Below are 12,718 nucleotides of genomic sequence, written 5' to 3'. Positions count from 1 at the left end.
GAACCAATTTTATAATTATAAAATACTATTAAATCTTAAAGTAGGCTAGAATTGCAATTATATGCAATTTAGCTTTAAAAATACCAAATAAATTTGTAAAAATATATAAAAATTACATTAACTATATTTTGGTATAGATATGGGAAATAAAATAAATTATTCACCAAAATGGTAATTTGGAGAATAATTATTGGTCTTTATACTGCTAAAATGAGTAATAAATTGATTAAAAAAATCTTTAAAAATTGGGAAAAATACTAAAACACCTGGGCATGCTTATATATGCGTACATATGTTATTTTGAAAGTATTTTGTATATGAAAAATACATAGAAAAAAAATTGGGTATCAACAATCGTTTTCAAGCAACTGGTACAAAGGAGTAGCAATTTTTGAAAAATTCTTTATAAAGCGCCGATAGAACCCCGCGTGTCCCAAGAAACTTCAGACACCCTTCATAGAAATGGGTGGAGTTAATTTTTCAACCGACTCCACCTTCGCCTTATTAACTTCAATGTTGCTTCTAGATGCTCTGTGACCCAACACGATGCCTTCTTGTACCATAAAATGACACTTTTTCCAATTCAACACTAGATTTATTTCTTCACAACGGGCTAACACCTTGCTCAAATTATTCAAAAAGTCGTCATAAGAAGACCCAAAGACTAAAAAATCATCCATAAAGACTTCCATAAATTTTTCCACCATATCGGTGGAAATAGCCATCATGCATCTCTGGAAAGTGGCTGGAGCATTACAAAGACCAAATAGCATACGCCTGAAGGCGAAAGTGCCATAAGCACAAGTCAAAGTGGTCTTTTCTTGATCCTCTGGGCATATGACAATCTGGTTGTACCCTGAATAACCATCAAGGAAGCAGTAATACTCATGCCCCGCCAATCTGTCCAACACTTGATCAATGAATGAAAGTGGGAAGTGGTTCTTAGGGGTTACTTTGTTGATCTTTCTATAATCAATTCAAACTCTCCACCCCGTCACAGTGCGAGTAAGAATTAGCTCATTTTTCTCATTATCTACCACAATCATCCCCCCTTTTTTGGGGACACATTGCACTGGGCTTACCCAATTACTGTCAGAAATAGGAAAGATGATACCTGCATCGAGCCACTTGATTACTTCCTTCTTCATGACCTCTTTCATAATGGGATTTAATCTCCTTTGCTGCTCAACACTAGGGCAGTGCCCATCTTCCATAAAGATTTTATGCATGCAAAATGATGGACTGATTCTGTTGATGTCAGCAATTGTCCACCCAATAGCCTTTTTATGCTCGCGAAGTACTCTGAGCAATTTTTCTTCTTGTACATTCGCCAAGCTGGATGAGATAATCACCGGCAATTTCTTAGAGTTCCCCAAATAAGCATAGCGCAGATGCGCTGGAAGGGGCTTAAGTTCTAGCTTTGGAACTTCTTCAATAGATGGCTTAGGAGGGGTCAGAGTGATAGTCCTGTCCAATTTATCAAAATTTCCAAACCCATGGATGTAACTGCAAGACATGTCAAGTAATTGCTCAATTTCTCCCATCAATTCATCTTTACTGTCTTCTTCATCCCCAATCAAATCTTGTTCAAAAGGATCCATGGGGCTCATATAAGGCACTAATGACGTAGCATCACTTTCCATCACATAAATCATGGATAGCTCTTCATAGTAGGCTGACAATCTGAGTGCTTGATACACATTGAATACCTCCACTCTATCACTGACTCTTATCGTCATCTTTCCTTCGTATACATCAATAATAGCTCGGCCTATGGGTAAGAATGGACGCCCCAAAATAAATGGGACTTCCTAATTAGGCTCGTAGTCCAAGATAATGAAATCAACAGGGAATATGAAAGAACCTACTTGAACTAACACATCTTCAATCACTCCTTCAAGATGAGCAAGGGTGCGATCAAACAACTATAAGATTACCGTTATTTGATACTCTCTCCACGATCACACAAAGCTCTCTTGACTGCATGCTTACCATTCGAGATTTGGATAGTGAAACTACCCGGATCCTTCAATTTCTGAGGTAGCTTGCTTTGGATTCTAGAGCTACATTCCTTAGTGATTGCCACCGTCTCAAATTCAGTCAACCTTATTTTATTTGCCACTATGTCCTTAGTGTATTTTACATATTTGGGCACTTCTTGCAGGATGTCTACCAGTGGAATATTAATTTGCAATTACTTCAAAATATCGTGAAACTTTTTATACGCAGTATTATTCTTCACTTTTTGCAATCTTTGAGGGAACAGAGGTGGTGACCTCGAAACTAATGGTGGGGATTGCTTAGCCACCGCCTCTTCAGCTGGCTTCTCTGACTTATTTTATTTTTCTGATTCTGAATCTATAGTGGTTGGCTTCTCACTAAAGGTCACTTGTTTTCTTTTTTTTGATTGAACTTCTTCTAACTGTCTCCCATTCCTCAATGACACAACATTAATAGATGCCTTAGGATTAGCCTTAGTGTCGTTGGGAAGAGCTCCAACTGGTCGAGTATTTTGGCCACTAGCATGTTGTCCCATTTGTCACTCTAAATTTCTCATTGTTGCGGCTTGTGCCTGCTGATCAATGATCGAGGCCAATCCTGCACTACTATTGAGTAGCGAGAGAGGTCGAAGCAGATTTTACCCGATGAGGTCGGGATCGATTTCCACATGGAGCTAGATATTGGAGTTGAGTGTCTATCTAAAGTGGAGTTGTGTATTCGTTCAAAATTGCACTTTTATACATTTTGGGTTTTGATTTTACTTCTAGTTGTGTAATACTACGGTGCTAAATTATGCTAAATTAAACTTAAGTTTAAACTATCACGACTTGTTCAAATAGGTAAAAGGCACTAGGGTAGTGACTTTCTCCCAGGTGGTTAATTAACGGATTCTTGAGTCTAAGGCTAGATTGTCATATTTTGGGAGTATGATATAACTATTGCACGATTCTACTCACTCTACACCTCTCGGTGGTTCAAGTGATTTTGCCCTAATTGACTTTCTCAAGTCCAATTGGGTATGCAAATTTGTGCAAGCAATTGAGGTTCAAGTCAGGTATTACTATCTCTAGGTTTGACCCTTTAATTGGGGTTATCAATCTCTTGAGTATGCCCCAATTCCTTGTTGGACCAATTTCAGAGACTTAGGCTCTCTTCCTCAAGAAGAGCCAAAGTCATCTAAACAATAACTAGTGTTTGCACCCACTAATTCAACAATTAAACATGAAATTACTCTAAATATCAAACACCCATAGTCAATCTAACCCTAAAACACAAGACCCATCAATTACCCATACTAGGGTTGAGCCACAACCCTAGCTTATGGGTCTAGCTACTCATAATTAGAGAAGAAAATAAAGCAATAGATGAAGAGAAACTCGTAATAATTAATTGCTAAATTAAACTTGAAGATTCAATGTTGAAATCACGCTAAAATTACTCAAAATAGCTAAAAAGAACGAAGTCACGAGCGCAACTCTTGATACAAAACTATCTGATGACCTAAAAATGGGAAAAGAATCTATTTATACTAGGTTGAAAATCTTGGACAAAAATACCCCTGCTGGGCTAGTGCGGACCGCACAAAATCGAGTGCGGCCGCACTAAGGCTTTGGGCTTGAATAATAAGCTCTTTGAACTCAGGCAATGCAAACCGCACAAAATCGAGTGCGGCCGCGGTGGCTTCCATTGCGGTCAGCACAAAAAGTACCGCGGACCGCATTGAGCTTCATTCTCCAAAACACCACCTCTCTGAACCTTGGCTCTGCAGACCGCACGAAATCGAGTGCGTCCGGGGTGAACTTAATGCGGACCACACAATACCCTTTGCGGTCGCATTGCCTGTTGACCTGAATAGCAACCTCTCTGAACTTCAGTTGTGCGGACCGCACAGAATGGTGTGCGGCCGCACTGGCCCTATTTGACTGAGCTTTGTCTTGTCTTGTACTTGTGCAAGGTTTCACTCCTTTTTGAGCTGGTTTTTGACACCTTGTCACCTTGTTGATCAAACCTGCAATCAAGCACAACTTGTGAGCCTTTAGGCCTATTTTGTACACAATTCTAATCAAAACTTGAGTAAGAAGGAGTGTATAATGCATCATATTCCCTAGTTATCAACTCCCCCAAACTTAAGATTTTGCTTGTCCTCAAGCAAACAAAATAAGACCCACCCCTTACGAGAAAATCCCAGAAAATTCAGCTGTCCTAAGGTGACCTCATCTAGCATCAATTGGAACTAACAATTTCCCTCAATACAAATGAATCATTAACAACATTTACTCTTTTAAACACCATGGATTAAGTGCGACACAAGAGCATCAAAAGTTGACTCAATACATCAAAGAACTCTTTCTATTACTTTGGTCATTATGGAACCCAAACTCACACATCCTCAACTCTCCCCAAGCAAACCTCACCTTTAGGATAGTGGCACTCAGAACGAGGTTAATGAAAATACACTCCTCTCTCTCAAGAAAAAGTCACAAGTCCGGCTCTAAGTACCATATGCTTGACCTTTATGTGAGTCACTACTAATGTAAGCTTCATTCGACTAGAGATCATATAGGGCTTTTGTGGAGACATAGTGAAGGATTTTGGTTCAGGGTAGGAAATGTTTGGTCTAAGTAGGTTCCATCTTCCCTTTAGCACTTCTTTTGCTTCATTTTGGGACACATTCACTTGACTTTTTAAGTTATTTCACTTCTTTCTAAGGGGTTAGAGAGACATACTGTCACTCTTTCTTATTCATTTCAAATCTTTTCTCTTTTCTCAACTTTCTACACCTTTCATTCTTTGCTTTTCTTGAATCTCTTTATTCATTTTGTCTTTTTGTTTTTCTTTCTTTTTCATTGCCTTTCCTTTTCTTTATTTTGTACCTTTTTGCCACTTTGTTGCAATCCTCGTCTCTCCCCCCAAACTTATACTTTTGCCAAGTGCTAAAGAAAGATCGGGTGCCAAGAGAGGGTATCTTTTAGAACGGGTAAAGGCTTGTATCATGGTTCTTGAAGAAAAAAGGTCTAAGGCTCAAAAGGGTTCACTAGGGATTTTATCATTGTTAGGCTATGGAAGTGTTCAATCTATCGTTTGGATCAAGGAGAGCCTATAATCATGTCTCAAGTCAAATTTCACTTAGGAGTTTGCCGTGACAAACATTCAGGGCAAATTTTAGACCAATGGCTCGGTACTTGGACTTGCAATGCAATTTCTCATAGTACAAGCTATGGGATCGCTAAAGACACAGAGTCGGGGGCCCACAACAACCTTCGATAAGATATGAGCACACAATGGTCCCGGAAAACCACCTGATGATTATCGGCCAATACAAGAGTCTCAAGGTCACAACTTTCATCATCTTATACACAACAATTTATTTTTTACCATAAGATCAAAGGCAAATGTGCTAGGCCCAAGTGAAGCTTTGCTTGAGGCACCCTTAACCACTAACTACTAAAAAGCAAAAAGAAAAGAAAAACAGACTCAAACCCTTAAGAAGGTAGTCATGCCATCCATCATTGGGACGAGCCACCCAGTTTGCACAAATTCCACCTTTGGAAAGAACCGTGACAATAAGAAAACCAAAGGCTTATTGCAAAGATCCAAAACAAGAAGCTACGAACATGAATAAGAAGCTAAGAAAGAAAAATTGCGGAAAGTCAAATGAATATTTACAGGATGGGGGTTTAATCGAATATACAATAAGGGAGATGAATATATACAATGTAACGTAACTTTTATATACAGACCCAAAGTACAAAGTGCGAAAAATGTAATGAAGTGCTAAAATTATATACATACCAAAGATGAAAAAGAAAGAAAGAAATAAAATATGTCATATATATACAGTCATCCAACAAATCAATCAAAGTAGGGCCTACCCCCTCAAATGAAAGCTGGCATTGTTCTCAATACCAACTAAGCAAAATAAATACCAAAATTTAGAGGAAAGTGGATACGAAAGATCCATATGGGCCGTCTGTCTGCTTGGGGTCCTGAGTGTTCCCTGGGTCCTCAATATGCTCGGGAACCTGAGACTGGCTCCCTGTGACCTGTGGCTCTGCTACTGGGACCTGGGCCTGGACCTAGACAGGCTCCTGGGTAGCATCCTGTGGCTAACTGGAGAAAGTCTCCGGTGGATCTGCCAACTGGATGACTGCATCATCTGACTGAGGGATCACCCTCTTCCTCTTAGGAGGCCACTCTGACTGCACTGGCAGGGGATGGGCTGCTGGCATAAGGTCATGTAACAATAAATTTAAAGTCATGTGATCTACCTTCAACCTATCAACCTCAACCCGCAACTCCTTCACGGACTCCTTGGAAGCCCGAGTCTTCCTCATCTTCTTGGCCTCCCTAGCAAGCTACTTAAGAGCCTTTTCGTGTGAATCAACAATGTTTGTGAGCACTTTCTAAGTATCAAGGATCTTCTTCTGGTTGTCCAGAATATCCTTGAGAGAGTCCTCAATAGACTGTGGGACCTATGGAGGCGGAGGTGCTGACTGAGCTTCCATGGTAAAAGATAACACATACAACTTAGAAGTAGTTGTCTGCATCCAGTTGTTGATGCTAGTGAGCACCTGGCTCAGGCGGTGGGCAGTCAAAGGATAGGCTGTGGTGGAGGGTATGTCAGGATCTGCGGAGGTGGATGGACCAGGAGCCATATCTGCTGCAGTGGGGAGAGGCAGTGGAGTAGTCACTACCACTACTAGCTCTTCAGATTGGCCAGTTGAAACAGTGGATTTCCCTTTGGAGTGCTTGCCCTGGGGGTTGTCATCACCCTGTAGGCTATACTATGAGAAGGGTGTCGTTGCCTTCACCTTCACATCAAATCCCTACTTCTCCACATTGAGGTCCTTGAAGTACATTGTCAGAAAGTTGGGGAATGGGTAGGACCTGTCACCCTCACTCACCACCCATGAAATAACCTGGGACATCACACTCCTGACATTGATCGGGTACCCTGCCATGATTGATGCAACTAAGATTGCTCGATGAAGTGGGAGTGAGTTGTCATAGATGGTAGGATCTAGCATGCTGCACACGAATGTCTCCCCCCACTTTTGCCTCAAAATTTGGTGTCTCCTCAATATTTTTACCCCAGCAGTCAGCCAATCGGGAGTGGTACCTGGGATTGCCAAGTCTCCGCCAACCACGGACGAGCCTCTTCACCCAATTTCATCTTGTCAACGTACAAGGACTCATCCTCCTCTATGAAGCCCAAATAATCATTGATGGTCTTGCCATCAAACTTCACTTTCAAGTTTCGGACTTTGGTGACCGTGGTACCCTTTTTGATGTAGGCCATGTTGGTGTAGAATTCTTTCACCAAATGCTCATTTGCATTATCCACTTGCCCAATAAAGTAGTCCCATCCAACTCTATCATTGAATTGCCTCAACACATTTGGATTATGAGACAAAAGATACCGGGTAATGATTTTTCTTTCCTGAATCAACCTTTTCTCTGGCCACCACTCTCTGAACTTGTGGTAGGCAATCTCACTGACGAACCGGTCCTCACATGCCTCCGGGTTCCTAGTCTTCTCAACCCCGCCAACTTGGGGTCACCCCCTTGTGCTTCTTCTTCCTCCTCCGGTGTTGTATCCTCTCCGGATAATGAAGCTGTGGGAGAGGTAGAGTACTCATCTCCATTGCCATCAGCTAAGCCCTTAGACGACTTAGAAGATACATGAACTGAAGCTTGAGCAGTGGATGATGCTAGGGGTGTATCTCTCAATTTGTTTCTCTCCGGCCAGTCAGGAATGAATTCTGGCATGGAGTCTGATGATGCCTCCTAGGAGGGTTCGTACTCACTCCTCGACTGATCAATAGCCCTATCAGCAGCTATGATGATTTTCCCTGTGTTTTTTATGTTTTGTCGGGCTTGGGGGGTCAACTTTAGCATCTTTTGTTTCTCACCCTGGGAGGACTCTCCCCTGCCTGGTTGCTTACCACCTTTGCCTCGTGATTTCACCATTGTCTGCAAACAACATTCATTAGACTTGTTAGTATCCAGAAAATCATTGTGATTCACAGTTGCAGAAAAAAATGTTGCAGACAGCTCACTTGTTGCAGAGTGCGGACCGCACAAAATGCAGTACGGCCGCAAAGAGGCCATTGCGAACCGCACAAAATACCATTGCGTTCAGCACAGAGGTGGGGTTCAAACTACCCACTCTCTGAATATATGCACCACGAACCGCACAAAATACAATGCGGTCGTGGTCCTCAATGATTAGGTATCAGAACTTCTTCAATGCGGTCCGCACAAAATGCCTTTGCGGACCGCACAGGGGCACCGCGGGCCGCACAATTTCCACCGCAGTCCGCACTGAGTACCCATTAGCAGCACTAACTTAGGGTTCATACTTTAATCGCTTTTAGTCCAATTTTTCACTAATTAAAGAGTCCCTAAGTGTTTGCCTAATGTTTTAATTACCTAATCCTAATTTAAACAAGAAATTAACTAACCTAAGCTACCATATTAAAAGAAATACGGGAAGGCTATGAAGAAGAACAAAGAAAAATAGAAAAACAAAATAACAAAATTAAATAATTAAAAGAAGTTAAAGTTACCAGATGTGAGAAGTACTGAAGATAGACGATTCTTAGCAGTTAATTACGAGCAAAAAGGAAGATGAACAGTGAAATTTTGAGTTCTGAGAGTGAAAAGTTCAAAAAGTTGAAAAGGAGGGCCTCAGGTCCTATTTATAGAAAAAGGTCCTGGGGTGCATCTCATCTACCCACCGCGGACCGCACAAAATGGCACCGCAGTCCGCCTTGCTCAAAGTCATAGGACTCAGACAAGGCAACCACTACGGTCCGCACAAAATGGAATTCGGCCGTAGTGGACCACCGCGGACCGCACAAAATGCAATGCGGCCGCGGTGGTAAACTTCAGAGAACTTCCACTTTTGCTCATTCATCAGTACGGTCCGCATTGATTTCTTTCCCCCGCACTGAGATCTTTGCAGCCACACAAAATGGCAGTGTGGTCCGCATTGACAATCTTCAGAGAGTAGTCATTTTCCAACTTTTTCCTGCACTGCATTTGCACAATCCTACAGCATCTCAAAACCAGTCAGTGCAAAAATAAATCCTACACTATAATAAAAATCAAAGAAAAACAAGAAGAAAAACACATGGGTTGCCTCGCAAGAAGCGCCTGATTTAACGTCGTGGCACGACGCAGGTTACCATCAAATCATTTGAGATGAAGAAGTGTCACCACGTGGTTGTCATCAATTTTTTCCAAGTAGTGCTTGACCCTATGCCCATTCACTCTGAAACTTCCCCATTTTTGTTCTTTAAATCAAGTGCACCAAATGGGGCCACACACACCACTTCAAAAGGTTAAGCTTTCCCGAAAACAGACATAACCGAGAGTTGAACAAGAGAACCAAATCACCCACTTTGAACTCCTTGCTACGAGCATATATATCATGAAGGCACTTCATCTTGTCCTTATGCAAGGACGAACTGGAGTAGGCATGGAATCAGAATTCATCAAGCTCATTGAGCTGCTCCATACGAAGATTGGCTGCAACATGCCATTCAAGATTTAGCTTCCTCAAAGCCCACATGGCCTTTTGCTCTAACTCAACCGGTAGATGGCAAGCTTTCCCAAACACCAACTGATATGGAGACATACCAATTAGAGTCTTATAAGCAGTCCTATAAGACCATAGAGTGTCATCCAACTTCTTTGACCAATTGGTCCTATTTGCATTGACCGTCTTTGACAATATACTCTTGATTTCCCTATTTGAGACTTCCACTTGGCCACTCGCTTGAGGATGATAGGGAGTAGAAACTTTGTGAATGACATCATACTTTGCAAGCAAAGTGTCAAAAGCTTGATTGCAAAATGAGATCTCTCATCACTTATAATTGCACGAGGAGTACCAAACCTTGTAAAAATGCTATTCTTGAGAAATAAACAACACTCCGGGCCTCATTGTTGGGCAAAGCCACGGCTTCAACCCACTTTGAAACATAGTCCACTGCCACAAGAATGTATGTGTTCCCACACGAGCTAACAAATGGGCCCACAAAATCAATGCTCCATACATCAAAAATATCAACCTCAAGAATGGTATTGAGAGGCATATCATCTTTTTTCGAAATTCCACCCGCTCTTTGACATTCTCACACCTCTTCACAAGTTCGCTTGCATCTTTGTACAAATTTGGCCAATAAAACCCACAACTAAGAACTTTGGAAGCCGTCCTCGCCCCACCATGATGGCAACTATAGGAAGAGGAATGACAAGCCTCCAAGATACTCAATTTCTCTTCCTCCGAGACACACCTTCGGATCACAACATCCGTGCAAATCTTGAACAAGTACGGCTCATCCCAATAGAAATCCAAACTATCCCGTTTGAGCTTCTTCTTTTGGTTAGAAGAGAGCTCACACGGGATTATACTAGTCACAAGAAAATTAGCAACATCTGCAAACCATGGCATACCATTCGCCGACACCGATAAGAGTTGTTCGTCGGGAAATGAATCATTGATATCTAGGCCATCACGAGGTCTCCCATCCTCCTCCAAGTGGGACAAGTGGTCCACCACTTGGTTTTCACTACCCTTCCGGTCCACAATCTCTAAATCAAACTCTTGAAGTAACAAAACCCATCACATTAGTCTACCTTTGGAATCCTTTTTCGTCATCAAGTACCGGAGTGTGGCATGGTTGGTATGGATTATGACCTTGGCACCCATGAGATACGGCCGAAATTTCTCCATTGCGAATACAATAGCCAAAAGTTCTTTCTCGGTCACCGTGTAGTTCACTTGAGCATCATTCATTGTCTTGCTCGTTGATTCCTTTATAATCCTCTTGGTATTCTGTTTTACCTGCTATTCCCCAAAGCATATTCCCCCTCCCATCTTTACTTGTTTATTTCTATATTTCTTCCCTCTGTATATATATCTAAACTGCACAGGTTTATCTGGAGTCTGGTCCTAGCCTCGTCACTACCTCGCCGGGGTTAGGCCAGACACTTACCAGCACATGGGGTCAGTTGTGTTGATGCTACACTCTGCACTCTGTGCAAATACCGGAGCAGCATTGGGACAGTAGCACTTGGGGAGCCAGCCTTCAGTCCATCTAGAGATCCCAAGGTAGTCGTACAGGCGTCCGCGGGCCCGGTGTTCTCTTCTATCCATTTATATGTTCTGTTTTCACTTGCTTCCGAGATAGAGTGTATTTCTTTTTTTAGATATTTGTATGTAGTACTCCTATACAGTCCATGAATATTATGACACCAGATTCCGGGTAGAGGAGTATATTAGCATTGTAGTACTGATTTTTATCATTTCCAGCTATTTAAGTCTTCTGCTTATTCTGTTATCGTTAATCTTTAAATTGTTAATTACTTGTTAATTCAAGTTGATAAAATGATTAAAATGAAAAAGTTAGAATTTCTATATTTCGTGGCTTGCCTAGCTTCTACGAGTAGGCGCCACCACACTTCCCGAGGGTGGAAAATTCGGGTCGTAACACTTGTTTGGACTAATTTCTAGACTAATGTTTGGTTAAGTTATGTATTAGGATATGAATTGATCATATTTGAATTTTTACAATTGGAAATAGTGGCTGGGCAAAGGAAGGTTTTGGTGGAACTATGGTGGAGAAGAAAGGAAAGAGAACAAAATTAAAAATTTGATAAATTGCTTTTAAAAAGGATGGGAATCGGATATTACAAATGTCAAACAATAAATGGTCTTAGTATCTGACGTGGTATTCATGTCAGGCAATTGAGATACACGCTCCAAGGGATGAGTTTATTATAAGTATTTTTATCGAGTTGAGGTGCTAAAATAAAAAAATCGAAAGTTCATGTATCGACTTTAAAATTCAGTGCAAATTAAACTAGAAGCCATTAGGAAATGAAGAAATCATTTAAATACTAACCCTAGTATCAAGAATAAGGATTTTGGAATAACTTGTCTAACCTGATTACCTTCTTAACACCGTCATCCAAGAGATCGCTTTTCAAGGTAATCCCCCCCCCCCCAAAAAAAAAAATTAATACTCCCTATGGTTTACTTTAAGTGATTTTTTTTGTTCTTTTCACACATATTAAGGAATTTACTTATAGCATTAATTATGAATGAAATTGATCATATTAACCTTAATTTGCTCATTGGAAATATAACAAAATATTCCTAGGCTCTTTACTCCAAGAGCAATTTTAGAAAGAAATTAAATCCTTCTTGATATCTTAAAAATCACATATTATGGACCATAAAAATAAAATTTAAAAAAACTAAAAAATCACTTAAAGTGGACCAGAGGGAGTAGTTCACAACTTGAGACTAAGAGCCCGTTTGGCTTAGCTGATTTAGAATAGCTGATAAGCATTAGGTGTTGAAAAGCATTTTTAATTGTTGAAGCTCATTTAAAAAATAAATAGTTACGTGTTTAGATAGAAGTGTTGGAATTAATAATAAGTAGCCGAAGAATTGGATATACAAAGAGTTTTGTTTTAAAAAGAAGTATTTTAGGGATAGAATAGTAAATATTTTGGTCAAACTTAAAGTGCCTATAAACTGAAATTTGATAAGTTGGTTGGGGGGGACCAACTTTGGCTTATAAGCACTTAACTTATAAGCACTTTTAATTTAACCAAATGCGTAGATAAACCAAAAAGTGCTTATAATCCAGTTTGACCAGCTTATAAGCTTAGTCAAATACACTCTAATCCTAATTCCAAG

Source organism: Nicotiana tabacum, chromosome 10, assembly GCF_000715075.1.
Source record: "Nicotiana tabacum cultivar K326 chromosome 10, ASM71507v2, whole genome shotgun sequence".
Taxonomy (NCBI): domain Eukaryota; kingdom Viridiplantae; phylum Streptophyta; class Magnoliopsida; order Solanales; family Solanaceae; genus Nicotiana; species Nicotiana tabacum.
The sequence above is the reverse complement of the archived record's forward strand: the minus strand, read 5'-3'. Positions refer to the sequence as shown.